Here is a 21,659-nt window from a genome sequence, read left to right as displayed (position 1 = left end):
CTACATTTACAGAACAAAAAGTTCTCTGTTGCATAAAGGAGCCCTCAGGATATTTTTCCTTCTCTCCTGCCACCTGAATTACAGACCCTTTGGACAGGATTATGAAACTTTAGCTAGGTTATCTTCTTTTTATGGACCTTGACCAGTATGTAGGTTTTGAAGGCCAAACTACCTTGCATGGAAAGTTGTCAGAACTGGGAGAAAAAAGAAACTCTTCTCTATTGAGATTCAAATAATGTGTTATTTGAAGTCCGAGAAACAAATGATGACATAAGCAGCACTTGATTTGATTTAAATGGAAGATACAATACTATCCATGTATTTATAAAAATGCACACACTCCCTTTTGATTTTATTCACTTATCTCACTTGCAGAGCTACACTAAAGGAATTTCATTTTTTTATGTCAGACATACAAAAACAGCATCTTTGGTTTGTTATCACCAAGAACCATGGAAACATGATTCTCTCCAAACATAAAAATGTCTACTTTGCCAATGTTAAATAATTTCTGGCTTGGTTCTCTGGGGATGTGATTACAAAACCAGCTCCTACTTCAGCAATAAATCCATCCTTGAAGTGTGATCAGTCACATCTGCTGAACTGTAGTGATAAAAGCAAGTTTTCTTCATGTCAGACTCTAGATCTGTAGCAGGTAAGAGCACATGCTCTGGAATTCAAGGGCAGAAGTCTGATATATTGTTAAATGAAATACTTAAGAGCGGCACCTGTAGGGACCCAAGATCCTTGTGTTCCTGATTTGTGTCAGTGACACTGCAGGGGCTCAGCAGTGGAGGGTGTCACCCTCAGAAACTTTATATCTCTGGCTGTCCTTTGTTATCATGCAGAGGTATATACACTTGAGACTTTGTTAATGAGGTATAAAGGCTACTTCTCCACACAGTCTCAGGACCAAAGTATGCTTATTTACCTCTGTGTTACTTTTCTGTGTGCCAGTCACAGCTGTTAATCAAACACAGCCTCTCTCGTATATGCAAAGAGGGGAACTAGGGCTCCGGGGTTTCATATATGCAGGCATTTTTGTAGCTTCTAAAAAAAAGGCATGTAAGAACTTCATTTAACAAGCTAACAATTACAGTAGAGGACTGCAGGGCCTTCCTAAAATGATCCACAGAAGCAAGGGATAAGGGAGCCCTCTTCAGCAAGAGGGAACTCTGGAGGGAGAGTAGCCATAGCAGCTCTTCCTTTAACAGCTTCTTAACCTCCGAAATTCCCTTAATTAACAAACTGAAGAAGAAGGAAAGAAGTTACAGAGCTACAGCCAATCCTCCCACCCCTAAACACTAATCCCTTTATTCTCCTGTCATTTGGATAGTCAGGTGAGACAAAATGTTTGCCAATATGTGTAAAGTCCATCTATACTCAGAAGAACTCTCACTGTCTTTGATGGGTTCTGCGTTAAGTTTTGACCACAAATCTCAGTATCTTGAATTAGGATGATCAGAAGCCTACAATACAACTTGCAAAACACAATAATCAGGACAGCTCTTGACTTGCACTTGAGTCACCATGAGTTGGCCACCAATACCCTTACTCAAACAAAAAAGGAGCTTCAGTTCCTGTGCAAAATCATGGAAATGAATGTTTCTGCGTGACACTCGAGGCCTTTCCTCCCATGCGTGTCCAGGCCAAACCAGCCCTTCTGTAAGTACTGGCTGGAGGGGATTGCCCTGGAGAATCCTTTATATCCTACAGGAAGGACAACAGCACAGTGATCTGGATGACCTTCCTTTCAGAAACCCTTCTTCTGGTAATGGAAATAGGGCATCACCCTGAGAAGGGAAAAAGAAACCTCCGTTTCACTGCCTCTACAGAGATGGTACTATTTGCTGGTTTAATCACTAAACCATAAACACAGACACAGAACCATAAACATAAATATCTGCTGGAAATACTACTCAGGAGTTTCATTTTAGTAACTGTTGTTTGGCTGTGTTCAATTAAGTAGATTAAAATTACTTCTCAGTAGTCATTTCCCATTGCTTTCAAGGCCATCGTCCCTCATTCAGAATCAGGGAAGTAGTAACTGCATTGATGGCAATGCTTTCACAGTTTGTATGGCATAAAGAGTTTTCATATAAGGAAGAAAGGAATTATACATGAATAAGATAGTGAAGGCACAAGGGAAAGGAAAGAGGAAAGTGATTTAGCAGAGCATTTCAAATGTTTTAATAAATCATAAATTTACACTGAAATGTCACTTCAGCAAGTTTCCCTTACAGTGATCACTGAATGACAATATATTCTTTGTGTGATGTGTATGTGAAAAGCTGGAATGTGCTGCTATGTTTGCACAGGATTTCTAAGGAAAAAGTACTGATTGGGGCACAAATAATTTTTACTATTGCAGCTCTTTTCACATTGTCGCTCTTAGATCAGCATATTGTAGAAAGAAAAAATGAAATGGTACAAATGTGCAATATAAACCAGAGATCTCATTTAGAGTCCCTAAAAATATGAAATCTAGAAAAACCTGGGTTGTTATTCCTTTGCAAATGGAACAACTTTATGCTCTACTGATTTTTTAATGCAGCAGATCTTGGAGAGAAGATGTAAGTTGATGCCATGCAGAGATGCAAGAAAATATTTTTTGAAGTGGAAGAATCAGATAAATCATGAATCACCAGTGTCACTGCTAAGTCTGCGCATGTTCTTGTTGCTATTTTTAGATCACTGACCACCATCCTACCATCCTTGCCCAAGGATTTTAAGCACTGTTTTCAAAGACTCATAAACAAACGAGACAATCAAACACAAGAAATCAGCATAATCACCACAGTACTTTCTGACTTTCTTTTCTGCTCTGAGCTGCAATTTTCCATTTAAAGCACTATTTCATCCCAAAATTTAGAGTTTTATTTGTAGATTCAGTTACAAAACAAGAGACTGATGGATGGATATAAAAATCAATAGGAATGGATATAAGTCATCAGGGATAAGCCAACTATCAAAGGTACTGAGAACTCCATCTAGTTGTGCTCCCACAGAAAAGATTCAACCATGCCAAAGTCAGATATTGTAGTTAGTACATTTGATGTTGTTTTAAAGATAACTCTTTGGAAGGTAGATTCTGAACAGTCTATCTTTATACATATTCCAGCTACATTTCAAGATTATATTCCTGTAGATTTAGATCTTAATGGTGTTAAATTCAACAAGATTCAAGAAAATGCATGCTAAGAAGAGCAAATACTTTAAAAAAACTCCTTCCTTTTTAAAATGTGCTACCATTGCTGTAAGCATTGTGGGTCTGAGTCATCTGGACATAGCATCACTTTCTTAAACTTTCTGTAATAACCCAAGACAGAATAAAACCCTAAGAAAACTATTTACAGTACACAGCAAAACTAGCATTGTCTTTTCCCCTTCCTCCTCCCAATTTCTACTTTCTCACCCCAACTCATCAGACGTTTTATAACCACAGAATCATAATGATGCAGGTTAGAAGGGACCTCTGGAGGTCATTTGGTCCATTGCACTACCACCAACTTCTAAGTCAGACCCAGCTTCAAAACTAGACCAAAATACTGAGAGTCATGGCCACTCTGGTGCTGAATATCTTTAAGGATAGACATTCCACAGCCTTCCTGAACAGCCTGATTCAATGATTGTTCAACCTCATTTTTTTCCTAGAGTCTGTCTGGAATTTTCCTTGCTGTAAGTTACACCTTCCTTGAGTCCAAACACTCTTTTAGTTCCCTTTAAGAGTGATCAAGGCAAAATCTGGGTACAACACAACCACTTCTGCTGCTTTAGACAACCATGGCATTGCAATAGTCCTTGCTAATGGCATTCACAATTTCTTCCAAAATATATTTTTCAAGTTTGTACTCTTTGGGGATTTAAGTCACCTGAGACTTTGCTGTCACATAGACTTCATTATTGCATTCTGGCATCTTTGAGCAGCCTATTGCAAGACACATACCTGGTTGGCAGGGAAACAAGTTTTCATTGCTAATACTGAGATCTACATCATTTAGCCAGAATTTTTTAGCAAAGAGAGGATTAAGATATCTTAATCAGTCTGAAGTCCCTGGAAAGAAGTTCTTGAAAGAAGTTAATGCCTCCCTCAGAGAAAGAGGAGAAAAAACACTGGTTGAAAGACGCCAAGTTATTTTCTGCATAAAGCTCATATAGCTCAAGGGAGAATATGGAATGGCAGCAGAAGAGAATGACTGTTTTTAAAAGAAAACATTGCTGAAGCAGGATTTCATATAACAGATTATAGCTAAAAGTGGGTAAGTATAGATCTCAGATGTTGCTGTGGCAGAGAAGCACTGAGGTAACTGAAAGAGCCAAGGAAAACTCGTAGAGACGTGGTGCATTGCTTCACTGACCTTTGTCACCCAGTTTACACAGCGTCAGGAATGACAGCTGAATGAGAGTTGTCCTTCACATTCTTCTTTTTTCCACTGAATGTTTGGTTGAGTGTTTCTGTAAGGGGGAAAAAATGGATTCTAGGTATTGACAGTTTGACATAACAGTTTAGACTAGCCACTGCACCTTGTAAACTAATTAGCCTGGAAGTGAAGAAACAAGCTCAAGAATGTGCTAAATGGAGCAATCATCCAGCAAAGTGAACAAGGAAAGAATTTTGCATTTACAGTAAAGGAATCATTAAAACATCCATCTGTCCAGTACATAAATGCAATAAAGGAGGCAAATTAAATACTATTTTTCTACATGTTTTGCTGTGTGATCAGAATAAAAACAAGCGAGCTTACAGGATGTAAGCTGTATTAGTCCCATGGCTTGCTTTAGGGGGCACCATGCCTTTTGAGAGCTTCTAAAGCAATAAAAATAATACCAGGTCTCAACACCATAAGGCAATTTCTGTGGAGCTGGTGATACACTTCTATAAAAAAACAAGATTGCAGTGTGGCCTAACAGACCTGGAAATTGAGAAAAGTACTAGCAAAACTGATAGAAATAAAGTTTTAATGCTAGCAAGTCATTTACAAGCATGGAGAAATAGCTCCAGGTAGCCTACTCGTTGTTTGACTAATGAACTCAGACAGCTATTCTGCTCAAACACCAGCAGTCATACAAAATAAATTGCCAAATAACCAAAACAAACATAAAATGAATTCAACAACAGCAAGTGATGGCTTGTTTACTTCGGTGAGAAGGTAGAAAACACACTTAATAAAAAGGTAATCTGCACATGCAGACCTCTGACTGCAGCCAATACATGCTGGGCCAGCACTGAAAACGCTCAATTTCATAGTTATGAAGTAGTCGACAAGCTGATTAGTAGGAGACAAAGGTGGCATTTAAAAAGAGAATGGCTTATTGATTTCTGATCAGCCTCTCATCAGTGTTATCTCAAGCACTCTCAGCAAATAGACTTTTATTCTAGGGGCTCCCTGATGTAAGGCTCTGCTCTGCTAATGGGAAGGTCCTGTCCCGCCAGGATCACGCAGGGGTGCTCTCCCCTCCGCTCCGTGCTGCGGACCAAAGCGCAGCGTGGAAGGACGACTGACAGGAGGTTCTCTTCCAGTGCGCTCCCCTGACCTGCACTAAGGCAGCGCCTGTGCTGATGTGGATCTAAATGAGCTCCTGTTGCGCGGTACAGCTCCATCTACTGATGCGAGAATTCCCTAGGTAGCAGAAAGACTCCGCTGCCTGGGTTTAAGCAAACATTTCTGGTTCGGTAGGAGCGTCGGTATCATTAGAAGGCATTCAAGGACAGGAGCACAAGGAGCGGGGCCATGCAAGGACATGATGTTAAGAAGCCTGAAAAACCATGGCTCCGGTTTACACAAATGACAAAAGAGGTTGCTCAGAACTTCTTCAGAAGAAGCATGACACAAACTTCTGAATAGCCCTAACCAAAGGCAAAAATCCATCTGTTAACAGTCCTTCTAAGTCACACCAGGAATCAATTTGACCCCTAGGGGAAAGGGAGTATAATCAAATTACATTAAGGGAAAGGGCTTTAATTAAGTAACACTTAACTATAGTTATATTATTTTCATTGTGTTACTGTATTTTTTTTTATGCATGACTTATTTTTCATTCAGTGTTATTACGGTAATATTCCCTAAGTTGTGTAAGATTTTATTAGCACTTTGCCTTATTTGACGGCTTTATTCCTGCACTTACTCAAGAGATTTCATAATTGCATTGTAATATTAGTAATATTAGTAATTAGTAATATATTCCTAGATGAACACTGGAGTAAGGCATTATAAAAATATAACTGAGGGAGAAGGAACCTAATTTATTTTTATACTTCAGAGGTGATTCTGCTTCCAGCAAATATCAAGAATATTATAGCTCAGGACCTCCTATGGAAACATGGAAAGCTTTTTCAGTGGTCTGCTAAATCCCACATTTCAGATTGATCTCAAGAGAGGAGGAACAACTTTAACAATTTTGATGATGATGCTAAGGTCCACCAGTACCACCAGGGAATGATATCCAGCTTCCCTGGGGAGCTACCTCAAACCCTCAAGTTTTCCTGTTAACTGAGGAAAAACTGTTTGCACCCTCCTCTAACCCTCACTCTTGGACTAAGGCTCACATGCAGTGTCTGATGTGAGGAACTGCTATTTTGGCTGCATACGTTCAAGCTGTCACATACTAACTTCACAGCAAAAACACCTGTATCTTCAAACCTTCTGTGCTGAAGGCATCAGAGGAGAGTGGACTACTGTTTTTAGCAGCAACTTACAAAAAAAAAGCAGTCAGATAGACGAACAAACCAAGATACTGCTGAAGGAACACAGCTGGCAAATGAAAGTTTACAGTCAGGCTTTTCTTCCTCAGGTGCAACAACACTGACACCTATATGTGGACACAGGGTGGAAGGAGAAGACACGTGTGCCTTAGTTTTGGCTATGCCAGTTCTTCCAACATCTTTCCTGAGCAGAGGTACAGCTAGACCCTGTGCTGAGAAACCCCAGATGAAAGAGTAGGAGTGCGAACACTCCTTCCCTTACAGGTACTTGGAGACATGTCCACAGAGAGCAGAGACTTGTTTACTCCCACAAGGTACTATAAGTGCTCAAGCCCAGGCTCTCAAAGCCTTGAATTCTGTTTTCCATCATTCTTTAGGGTTTTCTTCTCTTCTTTGAGAAACAATCATTCCACTCTTGCATAAAAGATTTTCTCCTTCTTTCTCCCATGTAGATATTTTACCTTTCTACAAGAAATTAACTGCCTCCTTTGCAGAGTTTACTTTTCAACTTCTTCACCTCTTGTCTTTCCTGCTCACGCACTCTGGCTTGACTGGTTGGCATTTATTTTCCTACAGAGGTCTCCTGGTGATGATACTGCCAAGCAGATGAGCCTCTTGGAAAATCCTTCTTAAGGTCATCTCCAGCAGATTAAACCATTTGGAGTTTTTCCAGTTAAATCCTTGTCTCCTCTATAGCTTCTAGGTCACACTCTTTGCTTCTGATTTTGAACCACAATTCCACATTGGGTTTATTTTACCTGGGGAAGTCAGCTAGAACTGGGTTTCACAAACCAAACTTTTCAAGCCACACCTTTAAAAGGAAGACAAATTTTATTTTCTTTATGCAGTCTTTCTCTGTAAGTTTAATTAGCAGCAAAGAGCAGTTACATTAATACCATCAAGCTGAATAAACAGGTTGTTATAAGTTTCTCCCAGGATAAAAAAAGACATGAGTATATCTTTCAGTAATGGAAATTTGTTTTTTTAAATGTCACTGTGATTTTCAAGCCTTTATTCTCCATGTGACTCTTTCTGAGTACAGCAAGAGCTGGCTGCTCCCTTAGGAATGGGAACTGGGGGCAGTGAGGGCTTCCCACAGGGGGTCTAGCAGGGCAGAGTCTGGCACAACTGTGGGGGGCTGGAGACCAGTCCAGCTGGGTGTTGCTGGGGTAGAGGCAGCCCTTTCCATGAAACAGCCCATCTTGCTCAGTCATCCACTGCTCCTGTGCAGTCTGACAGTGCAGACAGACAAGTTGACTGATGGATACAGACAGACAGACAGTGGAGACTGCACTCAGCCCACCCAGCCATGCTCAGCACAGCTGGGCCTCCTGTGCCAGCTCAGGTTTTGTTACAGTGTCTGTGGACAGGCTGAGGAGGAGGGGAAGAGAGAGGGAAAGACAAACATCTATTTCCACATGGGAAAACGAGTGTGGAGAATCCGCACTCCAAACTCAAACTGAGATGGGAAAAAGCTCAGCTTGACAAATGGAATGTCATCGGTGCTTCAGATGAACACATCCATCAGCAGAGGTCATGTTTTTGCCAGTTGCTTGTACACCAGGCTTTGGGGGAAAGCAAGGGGAACTGAAGAGACAGGTATGAAAATCTGTGGTGTTTCCATGGCTTTGAAGTTTTGGCAGCATGCAGGCATCTGCCTGCAGGATTGGCCACACCACTGACCAGCTTAAAAATCGCGGTACCTCTCATTTGGTGACTTTAAAACGCGCGACCAGCCCACCGGTGACGTTTGGGACAACATTATATTCCTACCAAACAGAGCTGCAATGGAAAACCACGGCTCTCCTGACCTGCTGCCCTGGTCCTCAGCCACACTGGGGAGGGATTGCGTGTAAGCGCCGGTTCTCCCGCTGCAGCCACCATGTGCTGCGTGGGAATGAGAAGCGTAGTGAACTGCAAAAGCTCACGGGCTGCAGGGCTACCGGGAAGAGAGAGCGTGCCACTAACTAACAAGTGGATACACTCTACTACCTAATGTCTACATTTGTTCCTCCTCAGACAGACAAGTACCTGCATTAAGTAAAAAGCTTAGTGAAAACATTAAATAATGAAAATAGCACACACATGATTTACAAGATTATTTACAACACGTGGGGATATGGCCTCATTATTTTAAGAAGCCAGTGGCTTTTCTGCTAAAAACTTCGAGGCTGTTACAATTTCTAATTCCCACACTACATCGGAGTTAAATTATCATGAGTCTCAAAAACTCATGAAATCAACTGGAGGAATTCACAGCATCAAAACTGTGCTTTACATGTCTAGACAAATCTGATTATCATCATACCCTTCAGAAATATGTTATATATTCCCAGCATATCAGATTTTACCTAGCGTTACCATTAGATGTGGTCTAACTTCAGTTGACGAACCAGAGGATAATGATCAGGATGGTAATTTATTTCAGTTTTAAGAAATTAATGATGTTAATATCAAGCAAGATAAGGTATTTGAGAATGGCATTAGATGGTTCTGAATAAAAAAGAAGTCTTCATTTTATGTCAAGTGTATCTTTAAAAAGTATTTTCAGTATCATAAATAAGGTAAAATAAAAAACAAATTAAAGGAAAATTTTTGATTGCATAGGGTTTGCTGCAGTGGAGTGTTTTGAGATTAAATGGAATTCCTACTAAGCTGAAAGCAATTAGGAGCACAAAATTCATAGTAGAGGTGTAGTCCCAGAATCTGCAAAATTACAGATTTGTCACATCCATAGAGAAGCCTGTAGACATTTTAGGAAAAAGTGGATCTAATCCTTCTTCCTGGAGATAGTATGAATTATACCAGTGATTAGCGTGAACAAGGCAGACCTTACCAAACAAAAGCAGACAGAAACTCAGGTTATCACTTGCTGCTTCCCTGTTTTTCATCTAAAGCCAGGCTGGTTGGATTCTTACTGTCTTCCCCAAAAGGCAAAGATGGTTTCATGGTTCTTGGTATAATCATCTGGGGCTTGTTGAGAAAGCAGGTTATTGCTATTGCTCCAGACCCAGAAGTGGGATTGTAGAGCTCACAAGAAACACATCCAGCTGAAACTGGGAAAGGCACAGCAGCTGCTCAGAACAAAGGAGAGGTTGTAACTGGCGGTTTGAGACCTGGCTCACGCTCAATCATCCCAGACCAGGATCCAGTTGTATTAGCTACCGAAAGCTCCTGCCAGTAGGACTATCTCATCATCTAGAAAAATATGATGCACAAAGCCATGCCAGAAGCATCACGTTACCAGATTCTCAGATGCATGCAAAAAACTAAGTTACAGAGGGCTTAAATATTCTGCCAGTAGTTACACAAAATGAGACCAGAATGCCCAGGTCCTGTGGGCAGTGAGCTCCTGCCCCACGCTACCTAGCAAACAGGGAAGACAATGCAAACCAACAGCTGGAATTGGAACATTTTACCCATGCAAGCTCTTAGGAACAAGGCAATGTGATCTGCAACTAGTAGTACTTCCAAACTCTCTGCAATACTACACTCACCTGTGTTGGTCAATGCCATTCAGAGGATATTTTGTTGGCTGCAAGAACATGAAAAGAATTATGTTGCACTTAAAAGGAGTTGTGCTATTATGCATGCCCTCAGCTTTGTCCTGTCTCAGTTTTAATTAATACCAGTCAATGCTTTGCAAGGACAGGAGCAAGGCTGTTCTTCTTTTGAGTCCCTTCTTTCTGTAAATCTTTCCTGTCCCACTTAAGCTAATCAACATTCTTACAATGCTTTTTCATATGGAACTGTCACTATTAAATGTGTTACTATCTACCAATAATTACCATTTTCTACCACTTATAACACTTCTTTCTTTTTCATTAGCACTTCAAAATGTTCTCACGTTCTACAATATCTCATTAAACTGGAATCCTGATTATTTCTATTGTGCTAGCAAGTGAGTCACTGGCACTATAATGGTTATCTTTTTTCTATTTTAACTATCCAAATGAAGCAAAAATCAGTCTCACTTCATTCTTTCCAGACAAATCCCAACTTCTTTTATTTAAGCATCTGTATTCATATTATACAATCCCTATTTATATTTCTAATGCTACGCTATTCTACTTTAATGAAACATCTTTTTATGGCATGTTGTCTACAATCTTGCTGTCAGGACTTAAGCATGCATACTAAGGCCAAATTATGAATGAGACTTTGGTAATTTCCATTCATTTTTAAGCTCTTCTTAGCACTGGAGTGGCAAACACTCCCTGTATAGGTTGTCAGATGCACCTGTGTTCATGTAATACTCACTTGCTTTTTCCCTGCCATGCAAAGTTGGTGCATTATTACTTTGGGATGGCTGGAAATGTTCACTGTGAAGCAAGCCATGCCCTAGGACATGCTGGAAAAGCAAAAAACGGAAGGAGTAATCCAGTTCTTGAACACTGCCAATGTAAATATGAGCCAAGAGAGAAGAGATGACAAATAGATTATTAAGGCCAGTAAAAAAGGAATGATGATGGAAAGAAAACTGGATCTTTTCTGTGGGTATCACATCAAGAAGTAGTTTGACAAAGAGTCACAAAAAGAAAATCAGGTGATTTTGCAGATATTTATAAGGGTATGTGAGAGGGAGCTTCATGAGGAAAAGTGGTAAGGTGTTTACAGATGTGGATTTTCAAAAGCATCTAAGTAATTTTAGAACATGCACCCTACTGGCTTTTAGTAAGGCTGATACCCACAAAGCACTTTGAAAGCACAGGTGTAATTTCTTTTCCTCCAGATCCACTTTTAAAATACAGATAAGTTACAATCTAAACAAAAATAAATTGCTCTACTAAATAATGTCAAGCATAATTGTCTGAGAGTCCCAGGTGCTGTAAAATCATTATCTGACCTTTGGTGAATGATTTAGACTGCAGTGATGTCTACTTCATAAGCAAGTTGTGGGCCACAATTAATCTTTTGCAAGGGTTCTATGAGAGTAGGGGAAACCAACTTTAAATGACCAAGCGCTAAAGGCCTTTTACTTTCCAAAACATTAGTATTTGAGGAGTATTGGTAGGAAGCAGGACTTGAAAGTACCCAATAGAGGCCATTCAGGCAGGCATGTCTGGTTTGGGAACACTGCTTGAGCACAGGTGTGCCAGCTGCCTTAAGGATTCTCTTCTCATGGTGGGATGCAGGACAAGATCTCCATTGGTCGTGGTTCGGTTTTGAAGAGGGTCTGTCTAATACAGATAGGAAACAAAAATTTCAGTGGTCTGTGCAATCAGACGTTGCCCTCAGAGACAGAGGGGTTTTGGCAATTTATTCCAACCTCTCTTGATCTACTCTGAGAGGCAGATACTCCTCCTGCACTAGGAGAAATACAGATGCACAGCAGGTAAATAGTAGCAGCAAACTCAGGAACTCAAAAGGAGTTAGGGAGCTGTTACTCTGACAGTGATAACAAGCTGTGCAAAGAACCACACGAGACAAAAATCCTATGTCAGAACTGAAGTTCTGGCTGCTGAGCAGCTGGAGTTGAAGGTGACTGGCCTAAAACGTGGCAAGTACCTTTTAGCCCTGCCCAGGGGACCAGCCCAAGCCAGATCTTTGCTGAAAAACTGGAATGGCAATTCTTTTAATCACAAAGAACACTCCATATATTTGTTAGGTGTCTGATTTACATTAAGCTAAATGAGCATTAACAAACCAAGAGCAATTTATAGCCACTTAAATAAAAATTAATTTTCTTCTCTGTTATCCACATTTTCCTACTGTAGTTTATGACACTGTAAACCATCTGTGGTCCTTTCATTGCTTTAAATCTTTCTAGGAAAATAAGGATACCCAAACATATGGAACAACTACACGAAAAAACTGTCTGCTTTTTATTTGGGTAAGTTCCATATCAAGTATATATCAAGTTCTATGCCAGTATAAACCAGGTAATTCTTAAAAAGATGGGACTGGATTTGTCTCATTTTTTAAAATGTTTTGGGCCATCACTGGTGAGTTTTCATTTTTAATATTTTAGATAATAGGCAGTAGAGAATTTTGTCTTCAATAAAGAAAAATAATTATTTTTCTAGATATATTTATGCTTTGCATGAAATTAACCTTTACTTCAAATAGGTCCTCTCCCAGAAGAATGAGATCATTGAAATCAGGACAGAAAAGTCCCTGACACATGATTCAACATAAATAAACTCCATAAGGTCAGTATATTTGTATAATCATGTTATTTATAACATGAACATTTACTTCTACGCTGCACTGCTCAAAGTATTTTCTTTCCAACCAATTTCAGTGCATAGAGAGCATCAGAAGAAGACTGTACTTCCCTCTGATTAAAAGAAATCTGATATTGAAACTGGAACTGATTGAGCCTGTGCCCAACTGTTCAGAGAAGCAATTATTTTACACATTAACCTAAGCTCCCCTCAGCAGCTACTGTAAGTGAAGAACATGTCAGATCGTGGTTTCAGATGAAGACAAAATACCATCACTATTGAATTATCACAGGCTCCATCTGTGCTGAAATTTAAAATGGAATCCAAATAGAAATATGTTTACACAATTTCACGTTTCAAAGTATACTTTTGACCCTGCTCTGCTCTCTGGTACCACATATTTTTTGTCATGGATCTTAAGTAAGCTTTTGGTACAGAAAATTTTCTTAGTGATCCAAACCAAAGAATTCAGCTATTCAAACCAAAAAATGGTTTCAATTGTGTTTGCTGTTATGCATTTGAATCGGTGCATGTAATACCACACAAAGGGTCAAAATATGGACAGGATGGCTTATTTTTGAAGATTATCACAAATTCAAAACCAAAATGTTCTGAATTAAGATATATTGCTTTGTTGCTAAGAATTTTTCAGGGGATTTGAATATTGGAGCTGAATTAAAAAAGCAAAAACCCCACACTCTAATAGGTAAATGAAATTGCAGCTGTGCAAACTCTTGAAAACAACCACTAAACTGCATTGACATTTATGGCAGAAGATAGAAACTAATTGTACATTCCGATTACCAGTGTGACTACCCTGTGTCTTAGGGCTAAATTAGTCCTTGTGATCTGCTCACTTAAGTGTGAAATCCTCATGGATGTCTGTACAAGACCAACATAATTCACTTCTTACGTTGCCCCTGATTTTGGAGGATATATGCTAGTGGGCCTGCATCTGACTTCTGTTTCATTAAACATGCTTGCATATTTGCCTAAAATACTCTTCATTTTCCTTCCCTCATTATTGTCCAGAGCTACAGTGTTCCTCATTCCACAGGACTTCATCGCTAGGTGAACTGTTGCAGTTCGAGGGGTTTCTGGGGGGTCACTGCCGGCTGCTCTGTGAAGGTTTTCAGGGCTGGAATCATCCCCCCGCCACCCGTCCCTCGTGGCAGGGACAGGCGGCGGAGGTACTTAACGCCAGGAAACAAAACCACGCAGCACACAGGAGTCCAGCAGCGAAGAAGAGCCTTTATTCAAATTTCCCACAGTTTATAAAGGCTGCTGGGCCAAAGCGGATTGGCCATTTGGCAAGCCAATGCAGGGAGACAGTATAATAACCATGGCAACACAGAAACCAATGGTAGACAAGTGAATTAAGAGCTTCCAAACCCGACAGTGAACTTACTCAGTTCACACAATGTGTATGATCTCTCTAGTGTTTCAGGATGTCTTGATCTGGAAGTCAGACATCTTTGCAGACATCCCTGCTCGGGCTGGACCTAAGCTGGATATCTCCATCAGGCAGTGTAGGTTAGATGCAGTCAGAAGGATGACTGAGAATGAAAGGAACTCCTGTCAGAAATTTTCAACACAAAGTGTTTAATGAATAAGTCAGAGTATTGCAAACATAACCAAGGAAATACTGAGTTGAGATTTATCAGGTGAGACACTCTTTTAAAAATGAAACATGAATAAATCAAACAATTACTCGCTTCAGAACTATAAGCCAACAGCTGCTAGGAAAGAGTCAAGAGTCAGAAGGGAGCTAGTGGTGAAACTGCAGACCTCTGAAGTTGGCCTTAAGGTCCAAGCAGCATATTTTTAAACAGCGACCAAAAAAGAAAAAAATATGCTAAGAGAAACTTGTGAGTGATGTACAACTGACAAACCCATTTGGGATTTTTGATGGCTTAAGTGGAAAAAGAAAAATCAAGGATATGACCTGGAATAAAATGCTCAGACCCTGGGAAAACCAATGCTTAATCTTTGGCAAAATAATTAGAACAAACGAAGTCATACAGTCCATGAAACAGATGAAGCCCGATCAGTGGTAGTACCAGCACTATGGAAGTAAGAGAAAATCTAGACTCTATGTATGCTACCAAAATAAAAATAATAAAAACAAACAAACAAACAAACAAAAAACTCCCATACAACAAAGGCCCCCCAAAAAACTAAGAGAAGCACCAAGACTTCAGAGTTTAAAAATGGATATTGCATGGTGCATAGATCTTATCTGCTTCAGCAAACACAAGGCAAAACAAGACAGAAGACAAGATTCAAGACACAGTGGATTATTTCACTCAGGATGAGGTTGCACACATCAGTAGAGCAGAAAAGTCTCAGGCAATGATGACCAGTTGAGCATTACAAGCGTCCCACTGAAAATAATGAGATTTCTTTTGTTCCACATTATCAGACGTATACTGAAACATTTTTTAGCTCAGGGCAAGGGATTCCATACAAGTCAAAATGTTGGGTTAGTGAAAGAAGTGTTATAAATATAAGGTAACCACTAAAAAAAGGTGCACAGAGGTGCTGGATTCCTCACAGGATAGATACTCATTTTAATACTGGAAAATCCCCAGGCTCTAATAAGGTGAAGCACCTCTTTTAAGATACACACCAATCAAGGCATGGACATGTCTCTCAGGGATAAATTTTTTGTTCTGTGAAACTTTACTTTCTACTTTTTTTTTCGTTTCCCCTTATATTTTTGGACTTGTTTTTAATGATAATATGCATTTGGTCCTCAGTTATTCCTTCAAATGTCATCCCTAAAACATATAACCAGAAGATCTGACAGCATCTTTGATATTTGGTCTTGGACAACTGACATCCTTTTGTGGTATCCTTTACAATACACATAGATAATATATGAAGAAGGAGACAGCAGAAATGGATAAGTTCGAAAGGTGATTTGCACTCCTCATACAAAGAAATGGCAATAAAAATAGGAGATTTATGATACAATTTACTCCTTCATTAAGCAGCAGACATTGTATGTGTCAGCCAACGGCTGTGGATTTCAGTATGGGTTCTGCCTAGTGCCTCATTAAAAACTGATAAAAGAAACAGCAGTGTAACTTTAAGCTAAATCTGCTGCTTTTCCAAATGAAGTATGCTGTCACATTTTTACAAATTAGAATATATATCCATATCTATTTGGATGCATGTGCAACTAACCAACATAGCACTAAAATGTTAGAAATATCACATTGTGAAAAGCCTGTTAAGCCAGTTGTGCGTATTATGCAGTGAAGTACAATGCTTGATATTTTCTTCACCTCCTGAATCTCTTCTTTCTTGAGAAAGGTGTGATATTTGACGCATCTTTTGGGGAGGATTCACTGAAGTATGCATTGTTCTCTGTCATAGCCTCACAGCTGACTTCCACAGTCCATATTCTGTCTAATTTCTGAGTCACAGACGACCTTGCAGGCAATCAACTTTTATTACTTTCTGTCAGATAGCTGGGTTGATGTATAACTCTATTTCTATAAACAGGCTATTTCCTCAGCAGGTATCTGCATTTTATCAAATGTATCACTTATCAAATGAACCTCTTCATATAGACCCACTTTTCTTGGTTTAAGAGCAGTTTGTACTTGAAAGAGATGATCATCATTACAAGTTTTTTCTTGAAAATAGTATGTATCATTGCACATAAATTCCTACACAATGCCACATTTTCATATGAACACACTCAAGTTGCATTTGTATTGTAAATGTATGCATGCAAAATAAGCACTTGCACAAGTAAAATAAATAAAGGATTGCATAAATTCGAGTTTGGCATAACTTAGTCTGATTTTATACATTTAAACATCTAGCCTTACACATCCCAGACATAAAGCAGTTTATGTCAACTTTAAAATCTGGGACATTTACCATGAACCTTTTGTACAGAACAAGATAAAAAGAAGAGATATGGAGCCACCAGAAGTTCACTTCTTAGACTGTCAGGGCTTTGAAAAGTTATGCACATCTCACTGGTGGAACATTAAGCTGCTGGCATATGCATTGCCTCTGGGTAGTTGCTGTGAATGTTTGGGTACCTTCTTGACCTCTGTGGGATTTCACTGATATAACTCTAAATTTCACAAAGGCATAAGTGAAGAATGACCAAAGAGAGTTTAATGCACAGCCAGGTTTCCAATTGCTCAAATGTCAAACTAAGCATCATTGTTTTGCTATGGGTAGTACATTCACTTTCTTTAGAGTGTGCAGTGAGACAGACACCAGTGAGAATAGCATATTTGGTAACAAGCAAATTGGGTCGTGCATGTAATGGAGATCTGAGAGAAAGATGGTGTGCAAAGATTTGCCAGTTATCCTCTTGAGTAAAAGCATGAAATACAAAACACACCCATCACAGTGGACAAGCTGAACCCCTTACCGAGACAGAGGACTTAGTGAAGAAGGCAGATATATCTGGCAAAGAAGCCTGAATCTAGACACAGCATTTCAGTCAAAATAAACCTGAGCCACAGAGATGCTAAACCACAGAGATGCTTCTTACTCCTGGAAATTTTCAGTGGCGGATCCGGTCTATCCATTTATCTCATGTGGATATGTTTGCCTTTTAAGGCATCACCTTTTTGGCCCCACAATCCCCACTGCAGGTCTTTTAAGGCCTGTTTCTCCTTAAACTTTCCGATGTCTCAGCCTAATGCTGTGGCAGATTATTGCCACAAAAATGCTGAGGAGCAGCCTAGATCTCCCACCATGGCTGGACTGCAGCCTTTAATCACAGCTGTTAATAGTCACTTACTTGTCTGAAGCCCCTCCCTTTCAAGGCAATTACTGCACAGGTCTTGAATACCAAATGCAATCTCTGCAACATCTTTTTGTTGCAACTGAGAAAAACTAATACAGATTTAGTAATAAAGCCATGTTCAGTCAGAGGTTGCTCCTTGACATGGCAAATATATTTATATTACATATGCAAAACTGAATCATGGCAGATTGTATCTGCAGGAGGCAAAACAGCTCCGTCAAATCAAAGCTTCTCTCCTCAAAAAGAAATAATTGCATCATGATAAGAGGTTTCAGTAAGACACTGGGGCCACATGCTGCGCTGTCGTGATTTTTGGATAAATAAACCTGTGCCCTGTTGTTTATCAGATGAATAAACCTTTGGGACATGTGACAGTGTACAACTAGAACACAATGATTCAACATTCAGGCATTTTTAATCAACACTCCAAAAAGAAAACACTTAATTAATACCTAGCAAACATTATCTAATTGAACCTTACAGTGCTCTCAAATGCCTGGCTACTACTCTTTACACTCAACAGATACCGACCCGCAGTTAAATAAGCTGTTTGCAGCCACCCATGGAGTTCATATCGAGGCCATGATCAGTGCTCAGGAGCTCCTGACTCACGGTGCAGTTTCATGTTACGGTGGAACTGTTCCAACAGCAACCTGTGACTGAGAAGGGAAGGCAGCTCCTCATCTCCCCCGGCCTCCTGGTGCCTGTCTTGCACCAGATTTAGCAGTGATGCAACCGCACAGCCAAGCCACATGTCGCTCACTGCCAGACACCCTGAACCTCCTGCAGGTGTGTGGGATCCTGCCACTCAGGGAGACTGAACTCACCGTACATCCAGTGTGGATACCTCTACACCAGCAGGAAGTCCAGCACGTTAGACTGGTTCATGTGGGTGGCACAAGGAACGGGCAGATGTTGCACCCAGAGCCTTTAGTACAGCCCCCTTATCTACAAAACTTATCTATCTTATCTATCAATCTATCTTATCTGCTAGAAAGCATTAATCTCGTGCATAAGGACAAAAATGCCTGCAGGCTGACAGGATATCTTTAATCCAGAATTCTTAGTAAAAAGTTTCCTTTTTGCCTTGCTGTCTTTAAGACTGTTGAGTTATTATGGAGATGCCACTGTGATAAACCTTCTGCTGCTATTTGTGCTGTTTCATAGTAAGAGCAATTATTATTTAACAATAATTTTTGTTTCACAGTAAGAGCATTTAACAAGTTATTTAACAATAACTTTTGCTCTTGATGAAACATGAGGGGGGGTTTATTCTTACTCTTTCCGAGAAAATATTTGAAGATATATTTTATTCCCTAAAGAATTCATTTCTTTTTCATTTTGTCACAAGTTAGTGATATATTTAGATTTCACTGTAAACAGAGGAACAGTCAACGTTCCAAAATTTAGCTAGTAATTAAAGATTGGTAATTGCATATCTAATAGTAAGGTTGTGATTGGAATCATCCCCACAAGTCCAGGTTGTTCTTAGCTCTGAGATCACAGGCACATTCAGTGACTCAACGAAACATTGTAACTCTCAACCACTTGTTTCTCAGTGCCAGTTCTATTACTTGACACACATTCATTAAATAAGGAGTATGCACACTTGGACATCTGGATGCAAACAAGATTACTATTTCCAGGCCTCTGTGCTAGAGTTACCCTCCCTGCAACTACACAGTTCTAGCTAACAATTTTAATTTTTATCAGGGCTGTAGATTTTCAGACCTTTCTGTGGCTTTTTGGGAGAAATTGCCACATCTACACAGTGATCGCTGTGACCAGGCTCAGGCAGAATGGTCCCGCGCTGTGGGGAGACTGATCCCTTATCCCAAGCAGTGGGCACTGCCTGCCCTCCCACCCACAGCGCTGTGTAAACAAAAGCACTGACCCCCTGCTGAGACCTTGGATCTCCCAGCTCACAGGAGCCCCTGATCTTGCTAATCTGCAGCTGCTCGTGCTTTCAGCATTCCCCAAATCCTCATGTGCTTGCAAGCCGTCTGTATGCCTCCAGCTTTTCAGATAACTCTTCCAGCTCTTCCACATTTGCTCCTCTGCTATTTGTGGCAACTGCTTGTCTTGTCATCCCTCTGTTTTTTCTACTCCATCATATAAGCCTGCAATACCAACTGCCTTTCTTCACTTCTTCACTTCTCCTCCCCCACTCTCTTTCTCATAAACCCCAGTGTATCTGAGCACCTTTGCAGCTTCTCATACCTCCAAACTTTCTTTCTCCTTCCACTGTTCATATGATTCTCTGCCCAGTTAAGGTCTCACTTTACCCCTTTCCATAAATGTGTCTCTGGCATCCTGCTTTCAGGTCTTCTTACTTTCAGAGTTCTGTTTGAGCTCCTGAGTGGACTCGTCTTCCCATCTGGCTCCAGAAGATACCGAGAAAAATAAATAAAAAAAGGAGAAAGTTTGTACTAGTGAACTTGAAAAAATTAAAACATTCTTAGTACTTATCACAAAAGGCAGAGCATTATAGTCCACGGGTATACAAGCTACACAATCCAGCACCTTCTTCAAGGTTAATTTTTTTATGGATATTATTAACTACAAAGTCCTTTTGAAAAAAAAAAAAAGAACATATCATTCCAGTATAATGTACTTTACAAACACAATTTAGATAATTAAGATGTTGGTGGCAACAGTCTCTGACCTTTGTTAAGTTCTTGTAAAAAAGCCCTTGATCAACACAATTTATACTAGACTGTAGTGACTCAGTAATTGCACGGGGATTTCTAGAACCAGACTTTACATTTGTGAGGAGCAAACAGAAAACTGGAGGACAGAGGAGAAAGGTTCAAGTTATCTGAGCAGTTTAATTGGGCAATTTATTTTTATTTTATACACAGTGGACTCGATTTTCAAGTTAACTCTGAACTTCTTGGTTTCGTGTTTTGGTTTTTTTTGACAGCTGTAGTATCTTACAGCTGTCCCTGTAGTGTTTGTGGGTCTTTTTTCTTACCCTTAAGTTAACAGTATCTGTTGCCAAGCTAAGCTCCAGCTCAGATTCTACACCTGTTCTACTTCAAATACTACCAGAGATTAATTGGGCTCATTTTCCCTGCTCTCCTGATGCTGAATAACAGGTATTACTCAACTCAACCTCGTAGCACACAGATATTTGGATTGAGCAACAGAGAACCAAGGAGAAGGCTTTGCCAGCACACCCAGCTTATGTCACCAGTGAATTGGCCTAAAGGATTTTATTTGAGTAAGGAAGTGGAGTTTGGTTTCCAGCTTGTTTACGAGTGATTATGGTTTTAATACAACTTCGTGACTTTTCAGGTTTCCTGGTTCTCAACAGGTAACATGGCCAAGTTGGGTGGAGCCCTGAGCAACCTGATCCAGTGGGTGACATCCCTGCCCATCGCAGGGGGGATTGGAACTAGACGACTTTTCGGGACCCTTCCAAGCCAAACCATTCTGCGATTCTGTGACTGTATGATAACACTTAGCCCTTGAGAATTGCGGGACTTTGGGGGTTGGGTTTGTGGGTTTTTTTCCCCTTCGTGCTGGAAACGAGGTATGAAAACGCAAGACACATTAACAAGATTTGAGCGTTGAAAACTGGCGCTAAACCGGTTCAAAAATAAGGATGAGCAGGCTCAGGTAAGGATGGGAACACCCTCGGATGCGCGTCGGGCATTAATCGCCGCCCTGCCAGAGCCGCTGCTGAACAGCAGAACCTTCTCTTGAGGGAGCAGCTGCCGGCCCGCAAGCACGCCGGCACCCAAAACCCAGCAACAGCTAAAGGAACCACGAGGGGCATTTAAAGCAATAAACACACAGGAGGACGCCGGCGGGCTGCGCCCGCCAAGGCTGAGGGCGGCACCGCCGCCTCACACACCGGGGGCGTCCCGGTGAGACCTTATGTGCGCGTGGGGGGGGGGGAGCGGGTGACAGCGGAGCAGCCACACCGGTTTTGAAGTGGGAGGCTCCCTGGAGGCTTTCCCCTCTCCCCCCCTATCCCTCCCGTGCGGCTCCGCCGCACGGG

General features: G+C 40.5%; 2 protein-coding genes across 8 annotated transcripts in view; one reads left to right on the top strand and one right to left on the bottom strand.

Annotated features, from left to right (window-relative positions):
* INPP4B (inositol polyphosphate-4-phosphatase type II B) overlaps positions 1-21,653 on the bottom strand; it is a 374,654-nt gene extending 353,001 nt beyond the window's left edge. For 2 of the 7 annotated variants that reach the window (XM_027652901.1, XM_027652902.1), the window contains exons 1-4: positions 19,548-21,653; positions 10,964-11,054; positions 10,201-10,238; positions 4,359-4,455 (exon numbers count right to left, since the gene is read on the bottom strand). The gene's annotated coding sequence lies outside the window, so the exon portion shown is untranslated. Of the gene's footprint in view, positions 1-4,358; positions 4,456-7,591; positions 7,627-10,200; positions 10,239-10,963; positions 11,055-18,184; positions 18,204-19,547 lie in introns of those variants that run through there. The other 5 variants (XM_027652904.1, XM_027652905.1, XM_027652906.1 and 2 more) reach the window with 5 other exon arrangements.
* The window catches only part of USP38 (ubiquitin specific peptidase 38), a 24,160-nt gene continuing 22,491 nt past the window's right edge, over positions 19,991-21,659 (top strand). Inside the window, exon 1 of the mRNA XM_027652916.1 lies at positions 19,991-19,998. The gene's annotated coding sequence lies outside the window, so the exon portion shown is untranslated. The remainder of the gene's footprint in view (positions 19,999-21,659) is intronic.

The sequence above is a fragment of the Corapipo altera genome, unplaced genomic scaffold (genome assembly GCF_003945725.1).
Source record: "Corapipo altera isolate COAL_440 unplaced genomic scaffold, ASM394572v1 69, whole genome shotgun sequence".
In the NCBI taxonomy this organism is placed as follows: Eukaryota; Metazoa; Chordata; class Aves; order Passeriformes; family Pipridae; genus Corapipo; species Corapipo altera.
Note: the sequence above shows the minus strand (reverse complement) of the source record. Positions and strands in the feature narration are given on the sequence as shown.